This window comes from Emydura macquarii, unplaced genomic scaffold (assembly GCF_026122565.2).
Source record: "Emydura macquarii macquarii isolate MOO-44397 ecotype Brisbane River unplaced genomic scaffold, CSIRO-AGI_Emac_v2 contig_2935, whole genome shotgun sequence".
NCBI lineage: Eukaryota > Metazoa > Chordata > Testudines > Chelidae > Emydura > Emydura macquarii.
The window spans coordinates 567,079-584,467 of NW_027133072.1; the positions used below are offsets into that span (position 1 = coordinate 567,079).

A 17,389-nucleotide genomic window follows, 5' to 3' on the forward strand; every position below is an offset into this window, starting at 1 on the left:
ATTTGCATGACAGTCTAGAATATGAGTGTGCAGAGAGAGAACCTAGGGGAATTGTGATGTGAAAATATTTCCTGTTCTGACATGTCCCCAATTGTCCTTTTTTCCCCCTAACAGGCTGCTGCATAACATCTGGGTTTTGCTCCAGATCATTCCATCCTTCCAGGGACCAGGGAGGGGAAATGTCTGCGGTGGATCCATTTGAGGTAGAGATTATCAGGGAGTTGCTGGTGGGTTCTTATTGGAGGGAGAAGGGCAGTAAATACATAGGAGGTGGGCACTTCTGAGGGAAGGGGAAGTTGGTCTGGAGTTAGGAAGGGCAGGAAATACAGAGTGGAGAAAGGAGGGGGACAGAGTGTGACAAACCTGCTGGGATTTATTAACTGTGGGGCCTAGATCCTAGCAACCAGACCCATGGGGTTTTGGGTGGAAATTCTCTAATTTGTTGAACAGGAAAAAAAAAAAAGAAAGAAAAAGAAAACTCTGGACTGGGCTGGTAAAACTTACCAGGCTCCAATACTGGATCCTGGACCTACTAGCCAGAGACTGCTGTGAGATATAAAGGGGCACCCACCAGTGAGGCCCAGGGAAGACACCCCATCCTCTCCCATCTAGCTGCTGGCAATGGGGAGGGTGTTGGGATTCCCACCAGGGAGTTATCTTGCTGGGGGCTCCATCTCCTGAATCAGTCTGAGCTACTAGGTGAGTGATGAACATGAAGACCTCTTCCCCCTCTATCTGCTGGGAGGGGTGAAGGGATCTCTCTTTTTTTTCCTGTCACCCGGATGTCTCCTAGCTGCTCTGATGGGGTGGGGGTGGGACATTGCTGACTGTTCGCCTGCCAGAACGTGCATGTGATTGGCCCCCCTCCCCTGTGAATAGTGGGGTTGTGAGTGGGTAGCAGGTACTGAGTGGGGGGCTCTTGCTCTTTCAGGGGCTGGTGACCTTCAAGGAGGTGGCTGTGTATTTCACCAGGGAAGAGTGGACTCTGCTGGTCCCTGCTCAGAGAGCCCTCTACAAAGATGTCATGCAGGAGAACTACGAGAATGTGACCTCGCTGGGTAAGGATTCCTGTTCCCTCGGCTATTAGAAGGGAATATGAAGAGTTAAGCTTCACAGCACCCCACAATACAACCTTAACTCTGCCGTGTTTCAGCAACACCCTAATAGGCCAATGACATGTTGCACGGCAGGTATACTCTGTTACCCCTTGGGACATTCTGGCTCTTCAACCAAGTCCGATGGATCGCTTCTCTTCTCCGGACAGTATAGCCAAATGGTCAGAGCCAGGGGGACTCTCCTTAGGTTCAGGGCAATATGGTCTAGTGGCCAGGGTCAGTGGGGCCACCGTTCGCCACCGGGCGTTGTAGCTTGGGGGCCAGGATCAGTAGGGCTTGGCGGCTTCCAAGAGATGGGTTGGCAGCTGGGGTAGGCTGACCCGGGCCCTCCCTACTCCACTGGATCCCAGCCTAGGGCCCTATCAGTGGTGAGTATCTGTCACTGGGTCATGCTGACTCTGTTCCCGGTTCCACAACCAGATCAGTGTCTGGTTCCCCATGACTTCCTGCTCCATAGTCCACAGATCCCTCTGGTTCTCTGTGATAATAGGCAGGTGAAGTTGCTGACGACTCCTTCCCCTTGTTGGCTTCTGCAGACAGCCAGGTATTCACCTGGGTCTCAGCCGGCCTGGCCTCTGTGGACTGGGGCGCCAACAACTCCTGCAGGAAAGAGCTGGAGCAGCTTGGCAGAGCTGCAACTGATATGAAGAGAGATGCACATGAAACTTGAAGGAACATGTGTGCCTCATGTTAGTGCTGAGTGTTGTAGGTTGTGTCAATAAAGGTGCACAAGAGTGTGATCTTGCCATGAGGATTGTCAGCGGGCTGCTGGCATAGATGCTAGTGGTCTCCAGGGCACAGTGAGGGGTAAGTGAAAGCAATGATGCAGAAGGAATCCTCAGTGCAAGAGTAAAGGGGTGGTAACATTATGAAAGTCTGAGATGGATTGTGTGCAGTAGGCTCAGTGTTTGAGTGCAGGCCAGGTGTAGGTAGCTTCTGTTCCCTACACCAGACCTTAACCCCAAGTTTTGCCTTAGCAAAGAGAAGGCGTTAGACTTTGTGCTATGCCACTCCTGTGCTCTGTTCCCAGAGTGATCTGTATCGGGGAGGGTAGAGTGCTAGTATGTGTGTGTGTGACGGGGTACAGCTGTCCAACACTGGGCCAGAAGGGATTAACTCCACACTATTGACTGAAGAGGCTGCACCCCTCTCCCCTGCTGAGCATGTTCCAACTGGAGCCACAGTATAAAAGGGAGCAGATCAACTCAGGCTTGCTCCCTGATGTAGTGTAGACATATCCTAAAGGGGGCAGACCAAGGAGAGCCTGTATAAAGGCTAGAGTCATCTAAGATCGTGTAAAACCATTTCATGGTCCTCTCTTTTAGTCTGTCCACTGTCTCCCCCATTTCCATCATCTCAAACATAAGCCACTTATCTTCACTGTGAAGGCCCTTATCTCCCCCTGCATATCATCTCCTATTCAGTATTGAGGTACCAACTCCCACTTCTGATCAGCCCTTACCAGCCTCCATCACCCCCCTATTGAATTTCAGACAAGCCCCTTCATGGAGAGAAATTTACATTAAGGTCAAAGGAGCAACAAGAGGGAAATCAGTGGGGAAATCTGCTCAACATCTTGGATGTCTATATACAAATGCAAGGAATATAGGGAAGAAAGAAGAAGAACTGGAAGTATTAGTTCAAAAGGTAAATTGTGACTTAATTGGCATCACAGTGACTTGGTGGGACAAGTGCCATGAGTGGCATATTGATGTAGAGAGGTATAGCTCATTCAGGGAAGACAAGCAGGATAAAAAGGGAGCAGGAGTTGCATTCTACATCAAGAATATATAAGTTTGTTCTCAGATCCAGAACAAAGTGGGAGGCAGATGAGCTGAGATTCTCTGGGTAAAGAGAATAGGAGCAAAAAATAGGATGACCTTATGGTAGGTGTCTACTATAGATCACCAAATCGGGAAGAGGTGGGGATGAGGCATTTTTAGGGCATTTTTAGAGCAAACAGACATATCCAAAACATGAGACTTGGTAGTCATGGGGGATTTTAACTACCCAGACATTTGTTGAAAAAGTAATACAGCAAAACACAAAATGTCCACTAAGTTCTTGGAGTGTTCTAGGGAAAATCTTTTTGTTTCAGAGAGTGGCAGCAGTAACCAGGGGCGCAGCCATTTCAAGACTTGATTATGACCAAGATGGGGGAATTGGCAGTGAATGTGAGGTGGAAGGCAATTGTGGCAAAAGTGATCATGATGTGATAGATTTTATGATTCTAAGGAAAGAAAGGAGTGAGAGCAGCAGAATAAGGACTTCTGGAAAGTCCTTTCCAGGCTTTAACAAACTAAGAGAACTGGTAGGTAGAGTCTTCTGGGAAGAAAATCTAAGGGAAAAATGCGTTCCGGAGAGCTGGCAGTTTGTCAAGGAGACAATATCTAAAGCATAACTGCAAATGAACCTGCTAAGAAAGAATAGTAAGAGGCCAAGATAGCACCATAGGAGCTCTTGAATGACCTGAAAATCAAAATGGAATCCTACAAAAGGTGGAAACATGGACAAAATTGTGGCAGAGGAGAATAGAAAGAGCACAAAGCATGTAGAGACAAAATCAGAAAGATTAAGGCACAAATGAGACACACCTAACAAGGAATAGAAAAGGCAATAAGAAAAGTTTCTATAAAGACATTAGGAGCTAGAAAAAGACAGGGGAAGGTGTAGCTCCTTTACTTAGCAGTGAAGAAAAACTAACAACTGATGACATCAAGAAAGCTCAGGTATTTAATGCCTATTTTGCTTCAGTCTTTACTAAAAAGGTAAATGGTGACCAGATACGTAACACAATTAATATTAACAATGAAGATGAAGGAAGATGAGCCAAAATAGGGAAAGAACAGGTTAAAGAATATTTAGATTAGTTGAATATATTCAAATTAGCAGAGCCTGATTAAATTCATCTTAAGATACTTAAAAAACTAGCAGAAGCAATGTTGAAGCTATTAGCAATTATCTTTAAGTACTCCTGGAGAAGGGATGAGGTCCCAGAAGACTAGAGAAGGGCAAACTTAGTACCTATCTTTAAAAATAGGAAGAAAAAGGACTTTGTGAATTAAAGACACGTCAACCTTTACTTCACTACCTAGAAAGATACTGAAATAAATTATTAAACAACTTGTAAGCAAATAAAGAATAATAGTGTCATAAGTTACAGCAAGCAGGGATTTGTCAAGAACAAATCATGCCAACCCAACCTAACTTCCTTCTGTGAATGGGTTACTAGCCTAGTGGATGGGAGGAAGCAGGAGATGTAATATATCTTGACTTTAGTAAGGCTTTTGACATTGTCCCACATGATATTCTCATAAGCACACTAGAGAAATATGGTCTAGATGGAGTCACAACTAATTGAAAGACTACTCAAGGAGTTTACTATCACTATTAGTGATTTACTATCCCCTCTATTCGGCATTGGTGAGGCCGCATTTGGAGTATTGTGTCCAGTTTTGGGCCCCCCACTACAAAAAGGATGTAGACAAGTTGGAGAGAGGCCAGTGGAGGGCAACAAAAATGATTAGGGGGCTGGAGCACAAGATGTATGAGGAGAGGCTGAGGGAACTAGGCTTGTTTAGCCTGCAGAAGAGAAGAAAGGGGGGGGATTTGATAGCAGCCTTTAACTACCTGAAAGGGGGTTCCAGGGAGGATGGAGCTAGGCTGTTCTCAGTGGTGGCAGACGACAGAACAAGGAGAAACGGTCTCAAGTTGCCGGGGGGGAGGTCTAGGTTGGACATTAGGAAAAAGTTTTTCACTAGGCGGGTGGTGAAGCACTGGAATGGGTTACCTAGGGAGGTGGTGGAATCTCCGTCTTTAGAGGTTTTTAAGTTGCGGCTTGACAAAACCCTCGCTGGGATTATTTAGCTGAGGTTAGTCCTGCTTTGAGCAGGGGTTGGACTAGATGACCTCCTGAGGTCCCTTCCAACTCTATGATTCTATGATAAGCTTGGAGGGTGTATTTTGTGGGATCCCACAGGGATAAGTTCTAGGTCCAGTACTTTTCAATGTTTTCATTAATTACTTGGATAAGGAGTTGAGAGTATGCTTCTAAAATTTGCAGAGAACAGCAAGCTGAGAAGGGTTGCAAGCACTTTAGTGGACAGGATTAGAATTCAAAATGACCTTGTAAGCTGGGGTCCGGTTTTGCCTGGGCATCGCGACCCTTCCTCAAGCCCAGGCTCTGAGGAAGGCCACTGCACCTTCCTAAAAGGGGAACGTTAGCGTCTCTGTCTTGGTCTTAGTCCTGGCCCTCCGACAGGGCGGACTGCCAAGTAGTCTACCGCCTCGGGCCCTGAGGCAGGGCGAGACAGGCAAGCAAGTAGCCTAGGGGTCTCCAACCCTCCCCCCAGGCAGGGTGAGACCAGCAAGCAGTTTGTAACCTCAGGCCCTTAGGCAGGGCGAAGCCGTTAGCAGTCTATTAGCCCGGCCCTCAGGCAGGGCGGGCAAGCCAGCAGTGTCCTCTGGTCGGTAAAGCAGGGGACGGTAAGCACTCTCTGGGTGGCGAGGACGGGGGTGGACAGGACGCAGGCCAACCCGACTCCACTGCGTCCCAGCCCAGGTCCCTAGCAGTGGCAAAGGTGTTGCCACTGAGTCGGCAGGGCTCCCGCTGCAACATGCCGACGGGGTCTTGCCCCCGTCTCAGCCACTGACTATGGCTGTCCCTGGGCCACTTCCTCCCCATATCCCCAGGTACCTGTCTCTTCCGGGTCCTCAGGGTCACTGGGGTACACGGCCCGCAGCAGGCTCACCAGTCCCTCTTTGTCCACAGGCAGCAAGTCGGGGAGCTCCTTGGCGGAGGGCAGCTCCTCCAGGTCACAGGGCTCTGGGGTTTCAGTGTCAGGAAGCTCCTCCAGGTCAGGGCCAGCCTCCGAGGGTATCTCCCAGCCCTCAAGCTCAGGGCCTTGGTCCAGTCAAGCTCAGAGGCCCTGTCCAGCCCTGTCCAGTCATGGGGCTCTGGGGGGCCTATCCAGTCCTTATGGGTCGGTCAGCTGGGCCGTTCCCAGCGCCTCTGCTCCGGGAGGCGCTCGCTCGGGGCAGCGGCCAGGCCTACACTGCAGCTGGCGGGACGGCACAACTGCCTCCGGCGGCCGCCTGTCTCCCACTGAGCTGCAGGGCCTGCCTTTTGTACTCCCTGCGCTGGCGGAAGCTCCGCTCCTCTGTTGCCAGATAGGCTGGTTGGGTGGACGTATCCCTGTCCGGCTCCCCTGTTGCCAGGCAGACTGGACTGCCGGCCCTTTCACTGTCTGCTCTGGTCGTTGCGGCTCTTCCTCGGGCTCAGGCTCTGAGGAAGGCCACTGCACCTTCCTACAAACCTTTACAAATTGGAGAATTGGTCTGAATGAACAAGATTAAATTCAATAAAGGCAAGTGCAAAGTACTTCATTTTGGCAGGACAAACCAAATGCACAACTACAAAATGGGGAATAACTGGCTAAGTGGTAGTACTGCTGAAAAGAATCTGCAGGTTATAGTTGATCACAAACTGAATATGAGTCAATAATGTGATTCGGCTGCAAAAAAGATAATATTCTGGCATCTGTTAACAGGAATCTGATCTGTAAGACACTGGGGCTTAGTACACACTTACCGGGAAATTTGGCGGCAGTCGATGGGAATTACACAAGCTATGCAGCGTAGCTTGCGTAACTCCCGTCGACTTCCTAACTTCCCTTCCCTTCCCTTCCTAACTGTCTTTTGAGGAGGTGGTTTAATTGAATCGACTTTCCAATCGATTGAGCGGGTCTTCACTGCCGCTCAATCAATCTGGATAGATCGATCTGCCGCCGTCAGTGTGTACACACCCTGTAATTGTCCCACTCTACTCAGCACTGGTGAGGCTGCAGCTGGAGTATTGTGTCCATTTCTGGGTGCCACCCTTCAGGAAGGATGTGTAGAAATTCAAGATAGTCTAAAGCAACAAAAATGCTGAAAGGATTAGAGAACCTAACCCAAACGGAAAGGTTAAAAAGATAACTTGGCCTGTTTAGTCTTGAGAAAAGAAGACTGACCAGGGACCTGAAAACAGTCTTCATATGTGTGAAGGGCAGTTCTTAAGAGGAAGTGATCAGTTGTTCACCATGTCCATTGAAGTAGGAGAACAAGTAATCATAGAAATGTGGGACTAGAAAAGATTTCAAATGTCATATAGTCCACTCCCCTGTGCTGAGGAAGTACTAAGTATTATCTAGATCACCTGCTGTTGTCAGGTGTTGGCTGCATGTGTGTTCTCCCTGTGTGTATTCTGTCCCTGCTCTGCGCAGATTCAGCAAACCATGATTGAATTACCCAATAAGACCACAGATCCTTTTTCCATAACCAAGGCACCAGGCCAGCTTTATTGCCGACAAAGCATGGTAAAAAGCATTGTGTAGGTGCTACAAGTACACTTAATACATGTATGCCCGTGACAATGGACTGGCTCAGTAAACAGCGGGACTTTCTGTTCCTCTCTTGGCCAGACAAAGATGCTTCCTCTGAGACCTTCTTTTATATAGTGCTACAAACAAGTTGCACATTTCCGTTCTGACATATGTAGTTGCCACCTTCTGATGTGGTGAGATACCACCCTTTACATTGCATGGGATGGTCTGATCAAAACATCTCTATCATTTTGTCACAATATTTTGATCCATCATCTTTTTGTGACTCGTCCATGCCTAGGGTAGCCACCTGAAAATGCCAAGGTCAGGGCACGCTGCAAAAGGAAAGCAGATTCTCCCAGCACCGGTGGGTGACACTGAAGTCAGACTTCCCAACCAGCCACAAACAGTGCTTCTGATTCCCCACAGTGGTTATCAAGAAGCCAAAATAAAAATATACACAGCCCCCTTTACTGCATCTCAGTCTCTGGCTCCCAATCAGCCACTAGGTCCAGTAAAGATATCAGTTATTTAAAACTCTATGCTGTTTACCAAAAAGGTTCTCCTAACCCCAAAGGGTCAGCCACATTACCCGATCAATATATTTGGATCTTACCCAAAATACCACACTGCCAGCCAATCCCTTGGTAACGAAAACTAAAGGTTTATTATAAAAGGAAAGAAACAAACTGCTACTTCAGCTTCAGTCTCATGTCTCAGGCTCTCACTTTCTACTACACCGCCTACAAGTTGTTTTTTTTGTTTTTGTTTTGTTTTTTAAAACAGTTCTTAAAAAACTCCAATGATGGAGATTCCACAGCCATCCTAGGTAATTTGTTCCAGTGCTTAACTACTCTTACAGTTAAGAAGTTTTTACTATTGTCTAACCTAAATCTCCCTTGCTGATATTCAAGCCGATTACTACTACTTCTGTCCTCAATGGATAAGGAGAACAATTTAGCACTCTCTTCTTTAAAGTAACCTTTTATATACTTGCAGATTGTTATCATGTCCCCCCTCAGTCTTCTCTTCTCCAGACTAAACAAGTCCAATTTTCTCAATCTTTCCTCGTAGGTCATGTTTTCTGAACCTTTAATCACTTTTGATTTTGCTCTCCTCTGAACTTTCTCCAATATGTTCACATCTTTCCCGAAGTGTGGTGCCCAGAACTGGATGCAATATTCCAGTTGAGGCCTTATCAGTGCTGAGTAGAGTAAAAGAATGACTTCTTGTGTCTTGCTTATAGATGCTAGACTGATGTTTGCATTTTTTGCAACAGTATTAAATTGTTGAGTCCTGTTTAGTTTGTGATCTACTACATTCCCCAAATCATTTTCCATTGTACTCCTCCTTAAGCAGTCCTTTTCCATTTTCCATTTGTGCAGTTGATTATTTCTTCCTAAGTGTAGCATTTTGCATTTTTCCTTACTGAATTTCATGCTGTTTATTTCAGACCATTTTTCTAGTTTACCAGGATCATTTTGAATTCTAATGCTGCCTTCCAAAGTGCTCCCAGACCCTCCCAGCTTGGTGTTGTCTGCAAACTTCATAATTGTACTCTCTGTGCCATTACTGAAATCATTTATAAACTTACAGAATGGAACTGAACTCAAGATAGGTCCATGAGAGATCCCACTTGATATGCCCTTCCCTGTGGACTGTGAACCATTGATTACTACTGTCTCATTATGGTTTTCCAACCAGTAATGCACTCACCTTATTATAGGTTCATCTAGGCCAGTTTTTCTGAAATGCCACCACCATTGCTGCATGCGGCCATCAGCAGATTTTTTTCCAGCCATGGTAGCTTCCAAAGCATGATAGAAGATTGGAAGTGTGTGTGTGGGGTGGGGGGAGCAGCGGCCTCTTCCTGCAGCAACCAGCTGTTGCTCCTGAATAGCTGTTACCAGCGCAGCAGGGTATCCCGCCTTGGTGTTTGTGCTGGCACCACCAGTAGGGATTGGCCCCCCGGGCAGCACCTCTGCAAACATGTGGGGCTGGTGTGCATGGCACCAGAGGCGGCTCTTATCAGAGGAGGCAGCTGTGGCATTTGGTCACCAATGTGCTCCTCTTGGCAACTCTCCCACTCCTGCCCAACTAAGGTGGACTCTCACTGAAGGGCTGCAGGAGGTATGGAAAGAGAGAGAGGTTTGTCAGAGATGCCACCAGTAAGAGTTGATGGCCACACTATGGGGCCATCAAAAATTTTGTTGTGAGAGAGCCCCTGGTCTAGGCTATATTTCCCTAGTTAGCTTATGAGAAGGTCATGTGAGACAGTACCAAAATCAAGATATATCACATCTCCTGCTCCCCCCATCCACAAGGCTTCTTAACCTGTCAAAGAAGGATATTAGGTTGGTTTGACATGATTTATCCTTGACAAATCCATGTTGACAGATACTTCTCATCTGTTTTCTTCAAGACCTTAACAACTGATTGTTTATTTGGTCTGTTTTCTTTCCAGTTACCAAAATTAAGCTGACTAGTCTATAATTCCCTGTGCTATCCTTATTCCTTTTTTGTAGATAGGTTCTATATTTGTCCTTTTCCAATTCTGTGGGATATCTCCCATCCTTCATGAGTTGTCAATGGCTCAGGGTTCATCCAGTTCCTTAAGTGTTCTTGGATGTATTTCATCAGACCTGCTGACTTGAAGACATTTTCAGAGATTATGGCTAATGACTCAGAAGTTCCATCAGCCAGGTCCTTAATGATCTTAATCTGCAGCAAGGAAGATTAAGGTTTGATATTAGGAAAACATTTCTAACTATAAGGATAGTTATGCTCTGGAATAGGCTGCCAAGAGAGGTTCTGGATTCCCCATCATTGAAAGTTTTAAAAACCAGGTTGGACAAACACCTGTGAGGGATGGTCTAGATTTACTTGTGGTGTCCTAGCACAGGGTGCTAGTCTTGATCACTTGTTGAGCATCCTTCCAGCCCTACGTTTCTATGGTTCTGTGCTTTCTCCCATGCTGCTAGTGACCCGTCCTGTGCCCAGGGTAGTCCCTTGAAAATGCCAAGGTCAGGGCAGGCTGCAAACAGAGAGCAGATTCTCCCAGCACTGGTGGGTGACACTGAAGCCAGACTTCCCAACCAGCCACAAACTGCACTTCTGAATCCTCACAGAAGCCAGTATACAAATACACACAGCCCCCTTTACTGCATTTCAGCTTCTGGCTCCCAAATCAGCACAAGGTCCAGTAAAGAGACCAGTTATTTAAACTCTATGCTCTTCACTACAAAGGTTCCCTCTGACCCCAAAGGGTCAGCCACATTACCAGTTCAATATGAGTTTGGATCTTACTTAAAATACCACTCTGCCAGCCAATCCTTTAGTAACTAAAACTAAAGATTTATTGCAAAAAGAAAGAAAGAAACCATAAGAGAAATGTTAAAGGATTAGAGCAATCAGATACATACAAATAAGTGAAAGTCCATATACATCAGGTTTCTAGAAGAAGTGTGGAGTTGCAGGCTTGTATAGTTCCTCTGGTGTGCACCCAATCTCTGGGTGGGTCTCAGTCCTTTGTTTCACAGCTTCAGTTCAGTTGTAGATGAGCTGATCCAGAGGTAAGTTGGTACCTGAAGCTGATACCTGAAGCTGAGTCCTGGCTGAAGACTGGTGACTGACGACCAAATGGATTCCCAAAGCCTCTGCCTTATATACCCTCTGGCCCTGGCCATGCGGTTTGTACAGTTTCACAGGAACCAAAATGGAGTCCAGAGTCACATGGGCAAATAGTCCAGAGTCACATGGGCAAGTTCTGGTGACTCGTTGGTGATGCTGGCTTCTCCCTCTGGCCCCTTGCCTGGGACTGTCCTAATGGCTATTGTTCTGCAGGCTATTGTTCTGCAGCCATCCTGTCTGGCTTGTGTCCCAGGCAGCACAATTTGAAATACAGATATCTTAAATATATCCATAACTTCCGTTTTCTATATAATACAAGAACATAAACATTATCATCTTACTTAGCACATTATAGCCTTTCTAACAGTACCTGACATGGCATATCTCACATGAATTAATATGATTTTGACATATTGATGTCAAACAATATAACAAATGCTCTCCCCCATCTACTCAGCATGACACTGCTCTTTGGAGGAACTCCCCATTCACATCCCCAGAGCTACCTCTTTCCCATCCCTCCGTACCACTCCGGTTCCATGAAGCTTTTAAACATATGACAGTGGGTAGGCTGCTGGTGTCCTGAGACCACTATCTATCTGGGTGACAAATGTTGTCTTATTGTTTCCTTGTGTTCTCCCTGTCATTATTCAGGGCCATTGCACCTGTATTCCCACTATGTGGTCCAGCAAAAGCACCCACACTCAGGGTGCCCAGCTGTCACCTCTCTTGGGTAGAAACCCACATTTCTACCCCTTGTGACTGTTGTAGCTCCAGGCTGCCCAGCTCCCTGCCTACACTGTGAATCCCCCAGCAATGCAAATTCCCCTCATCAGGCCGCTTTGCATTCCATACTCAGAGGCTATGAACAGTGTCACGGCCCCTGATGAAGTTACCACGCTGCCCTTTTCCAGCAAGCAGGGATTCTCAAGATAAAAAGCATTAGAGAGAGAACTATAAATAACAATAAAAGAACCTGTACGCATGTTAATAAGCTTCCCTGAGATCACCCCAACCCCACCAAGGGCTCAGGCAAGTGAACAGACCTTCAAACCCCACTGTGATCTCCTCCCCACCCCCGCAATCTGGAATGGTGTGTAGCCGTGTCACTCCTATTCCTCACTCCTCGGCCCAAATTTATTCTGTGTTGCTGTCTGAACCACCCGCTCCTGGGTCAGCCCATGCCCAGCCTCCCACATGTAATCAGTCCCTGGCCCGGTGAAGGAGCACTTCTGGCCAGCCACTCATGGGATAGATGCCCAGCAAATACCCCTCAGCCCCAGATGCAAGCCTGGGAACTGACATATTACAGTGTTCAGTGCTGTACACTGCATCTTGCTAGCTCAAGTACATTTGTCCATCAGTTTATCAAAGAAATTGCTATGCACCAGCTCTGTCACTAAGTGAAGTCTCTGCACACACTGAATCCACATGCACTGTTTTAGATAAACAATAAATTGACTGACTACAGCAAGATTTTAAATGATTATAAATCAGATTAATATGAATCAATAGATTAATGTGAATCAAGGAGTTGGTCAAAATTAACTAAAAGGTAACTCTCATCCTAAACTAAGCTTAATATTTCAGTAGCTTTTCAGTCTGTGATGTTAGCTTACCCACAGCTGGCTGCAATGCCTCTTGCAAGCAGGTGACCTCCCTCGTCCATCCGTCCCCACCCCAGTGGGCGCAGTTGTCAGTGTCCTTGAAGTTGCTTAGAAGATGGATTCCAAGGGAAAGTCCTAAGACAAAGATGCCTCTCTCTTTTAACAAGTTTCTTCGACCCCCCTGGAGTCAGATGATAGGCCATGTCCGGCAGTGGACATGATTTCTTCCACTTGAGCCAAAGTGCTCAAAGGTGCTTAGGCCAGTCCATTGTTCCTGTATGTATGCCTTTGCAAGGCGTGAAACCTCACTTTGCTTGGTGTTTGCCTGGATCTATTCAAACGATGTGAGACATACCTTTAGGGATATTACATAGCAGAGTTTCATATCTGTACATATGTGACATTGCAGGAAACATACTACCATAACAATAATGTTCAATATGTCATGAGCCTTCCAAAAACATCTTACATGACACACTTTGCATCAAACAATACACAGTTAGTTACACTATAAGGGTGATCATGAATGATACACAAATCACATTATATGGATGTACATTGGGTACAGCATGTCACACCCGCCAAGTGTTTTTTTTTTCTGTGGTTTCAAATTAACCGTTGTTAGCTCAGAACAAGCACGCCCATGCCACTGTGGGTCAGCCTTTTATCCAGTCTGGGCCTCTGAACATGTCTTCATGTAACCAGTGATCAGCAGCAATGGTTTCTCCTCAGGGCACAGCTTCTATAGGTTTGGTGTGGAGATGACAAGTTGCCTCCCCTCCCCCCAAGTATTTCCTAGGAGTCCCACTTAACTTTGTTTCACATTGTTTCAAAGAGTCCTTTGAAGCTTATAGCATTTCCTGGGGTTTGTCTTAGCCACATCTCTTCCCCAGAGATGTTACAGATTATCCCACAGTAATACATACACCCCTATTTTTAATGCAATGAACTCCTAGGATACTGAAACGTAATTCAACAAGATTTGACTTAATTCAGTAAAGATGGTCCAAGATATTGCAGGAAATTCCCATCTCTGTCACACCCCTGTCTGTCTGTATCCATCTTTCTCTTATCTTATTCTTAGATTGTCAGATCTGTGGGGCAGAGACAGTTTTTTGTTCCATGTCTGTAGAAAACCCAGCAGAATGGGATTCGGGTCCATGGCTAGCACTACTAGGAGCTATGGTAATAGAAACAGTAAATGATGATAATGGGCAGGCTCTGGGCAGTGGGAGGGAGGGTGTTAGAGAGCGGGGAGAGGAAGTTTTGTGGCAAAGAGTTCCTATGAGCCAGGAGAGCTGGGGGCAGTGGTAAGGGATAGGGATGACATGGAACAGCTGCTGTAGGGAGTTCAGATGCTGGGGAAGGTGGGCCGCAATGGAACTCAAGGATCTGGAAGGGTTGGTGCTGGTTAGAGTACAGGGAGCATGGGTGCTGGGTAGCAGTGCTAGCAATGGGAGGGAGCAAAGGGACACGTTTCTGGCAGGAGTTCTTGGGAATCAGGACCAAGGAACTATTGAACTCCTTTTATGGCTCATTGTGAAAGCTAAATATCCTTTAATGGACCATTAACGGGCGTTGTTCATTCAAAACTTGCTAGACTGGATACAAACAATTACTTCAGGAGCAAACACATTTCGAATCCAGATGAACAGTCATATCTATAACTTCAGATACACAGATGTTACATGCACATAAACAATACTATTATATTTAGCAAATTATAACTTTTCTAATGGTACCTGACATGGCATATCTTGTATAAATTATTCTACTTTTGCAGTATTGATATTAAATAACATTATAAATGGTCACCCCTCCTCCAGACAGCGTAACAACCTGCTTTAGATTTTAGGAGCCTCTTTCATCATGAGTGTCTGGCTCTGTGTGTTCCAAGTAGACATGGACATAGCTAAATCCCTCCAAAAAGAATGTCCTGCATCTTTGAGCACCTGCGAAGCTGGCCAGAGGACATTATTGCTTTCAAATGGGCTGGCGTTAAAATAACAGAACTTTTTTGACAAATGTCCCATGAATTCACCTGATTTCACCTGTCTTCTTTGCCCTCCCAGTTTCCAAACCTGGCGTCATCTCCCAGCTGGAACAAGGGGAAGAGCCATTGTCCCCAGATTTCCAGGGCTCGGAGGAAAGAGAGATCCTGAGAGGCAGCTGCACTGGTGAGGGATCATTAACCTGTCAGTGTCTGAAGGAAACAGCTGGGATTCCCAACAAGACCTTGTGAGCTCTCTGAGTTAAGGATTGTCCCTAGCAGGTGTCACATCCACAGGGTAGACTTTGCTGATGGTTTACTACCCATCCTGACTAGCTCCTGGCAGTAGCTCCTTCCACAAACTCCCTTCTCCCTGAGGGCAGGTCTACACTGTTGGCAAAATTTGGCGGCAGTCAATGGGAAGTTATGCAAGCTATGCAGAGTAGCTTATGTAATTCTTGTCAACTTCGTTACTTCCCTTTAGTGCGCCATCTCTGCTGCGCCGACAGGAAATGCGTTCCTGTCGACGCAGTGCTATGCTTTTTTTGGAGGTGGTTTTAGTAGATCGACTTCCAGATCGATTGAGCGTGTCTTCACTGCTGCTCAGTCGATCCATAAAAATCGATCTGATGGCAGTGAACTTGCCACCGTCACTGTGTACATAGCCTGAGTGTTTGGATGCGAGCTGTTCTTTTGATTTGTTCTCCCCTTTTCCATTCCTGTTTCTGAGGTTTTCTTTCTCTGTCTAGCAGATGGGATGATGAGTAAGACCATGGAGCAGAATCCTCAGCAGGAAAGATGATGAGCAAGTGAAATCACATGGAGCATTATTGCAAAGATGCAAAGAGATTGTATCCAGGGAGTTCTGAGCAGGGAAAAGCCCTGTGAGAGTCAGCACAGGCCAGGAAGCAGCAGGGAAACCAGCCAATGCAGAAAGTTGGTAAATCTGTTAATTACTGGGGAACTCACAAGGCCTCCAGGAAACCATGGCCCCCGAAGAATTCCCACGAAAGAGAGAAATAACACATGCGTTGAGTGTGAGAAAAAGTTTAGAAGGCGCTCACACCTTATTAGACATCAGACAATCCACACAGGAGCTAGACCCTATGAATGCCTTGAGTGTGAGAAAGCCTTCACTGAGCACTCAAACCTCATTAACCATCAGAGAATCCACACAGGGGAGAAACCCTATGAATGCTGTGAGTGCGGGAAAACCTTCACTCGGAGATCAACCCTTATTAAACATGAGAGGATCCACACAGGGGAGAAACCCTATCCAGTAACAATTTTGAAAACCTTCACTGGTGCTCAACCCTTAAACATCGGAGGGATCCACACAGGGGAGAAACCATATGAATGCTGTGAGTGCGGGAAAACCTTCACTGAGCGCTCAACCCTTATTAAACATCCAGAGGCTTCACAGGAAAACACACACTGAATGCTGTGAGTGTGGGAAATCCTTTCTCGGAGCTCAACACTTATTAACCATCAGAGGATCCACAGTGGGGAGAAACCCTATAAATGCTGTGAGTGTGGGAAAACCTTCACTCGGAGGTCAACTTATATTAAACATGAGAGGATCCACACAGGGAGAAACCCTATGAATGTTTCAGGTGCAGGAAAACCTTTACTGAGCGCTCAACCCTTATTAAACATCAGAGGACTCACACAGGGGAAAAATCTCCTGAATGCCGTGAGTACTGAGGAAAACCCTTCGTGAGCGCTCAACTCTTGGCTAAACATCAGAGGATTCACACAGGGGAGAAACCCTATGAATGCAGTGAGTGCTGGAAAACCTTCCCTCAGCGCTCAAGCCTTATTACACATCAGAGGATCCACACAGGGGAGAAACCCAGAATGCTGTGAGTGTGTGTAAACCTTTTCTCGGAGCTCAAACTTTATTACACATCAGAGGATCCACACAGGGGTGAAACCCTATGAATGCTGTGACTGTGGGAAACCCTTTGCTCGGAGCTCACACCTTATTTCTCATCAGAGAAGTTGCACGGGAAATAAAGATTATAAAAACTTTGCTTAGGGTTGAGAAATTTTTTTTTTCTTTTGCTAATTTCTACATAGTGAGCTTTAAGGCAGTATTTGTGTCATCGCAATCTTTCAGTTTCCCCAGCTGAGTTGTCTACTTTTCCCTTTTGTAACTCACCCTCCCTTGGGGAGAAACCCATAGTTCTTGTCATCAACTCCTATGTCATGGAAGTGTATCCCCCCTCCAACAGGAAAGTCAGTGAGCCCCAGTGTGGTAACTAGGAGTGTCTTTACTAGGTACATGGAGGATAAATCTCTGAGCCATGATTCCACTAGGATTTTCCATGCAGTTAACCAGCTCCAGGTTATTCTCTTGATATAAAAACAACTATTTTTCAAAAGAAAAGAAAACAAATGGCCAGGGTAATTTAGCAAATTTCTTCAAGACCTGACAGAACCTCCATCACTTTTCCTAGTCACATGATTTGGGGCATCACATTTATACTTTTCCTCCCACTGCAAAGGAATTGTTAGTCACCAGGTTCCCCCACTAGGGACACTCGTTCCCATTTGTTCTAACATTGCACTTTGTGCTGAATAGCAGTTGATTTTTGTATCATTTTTTTCTCTTTTAACTATATTTAAATAAAACAAGATAAGGAGCAAGATTCTAAATGGGAAAAAAAAGTTTTTTCAACTTCT

General features: G+C 46.0%; 1 pseudogene; it reads left to right on the forward strand.

The window, feature by feature from the left end:
* The first annotated feature begins 117 nt into the window (after positions 1-117).
* On the forward strand, positions 118-16,742 carry LOC137167559 (zinc finger protein 436-like; annotated as a pseudogene).
* The last annotated feature ends 647 nt before the right edge of the window (positions 16,743-17,389 follow it).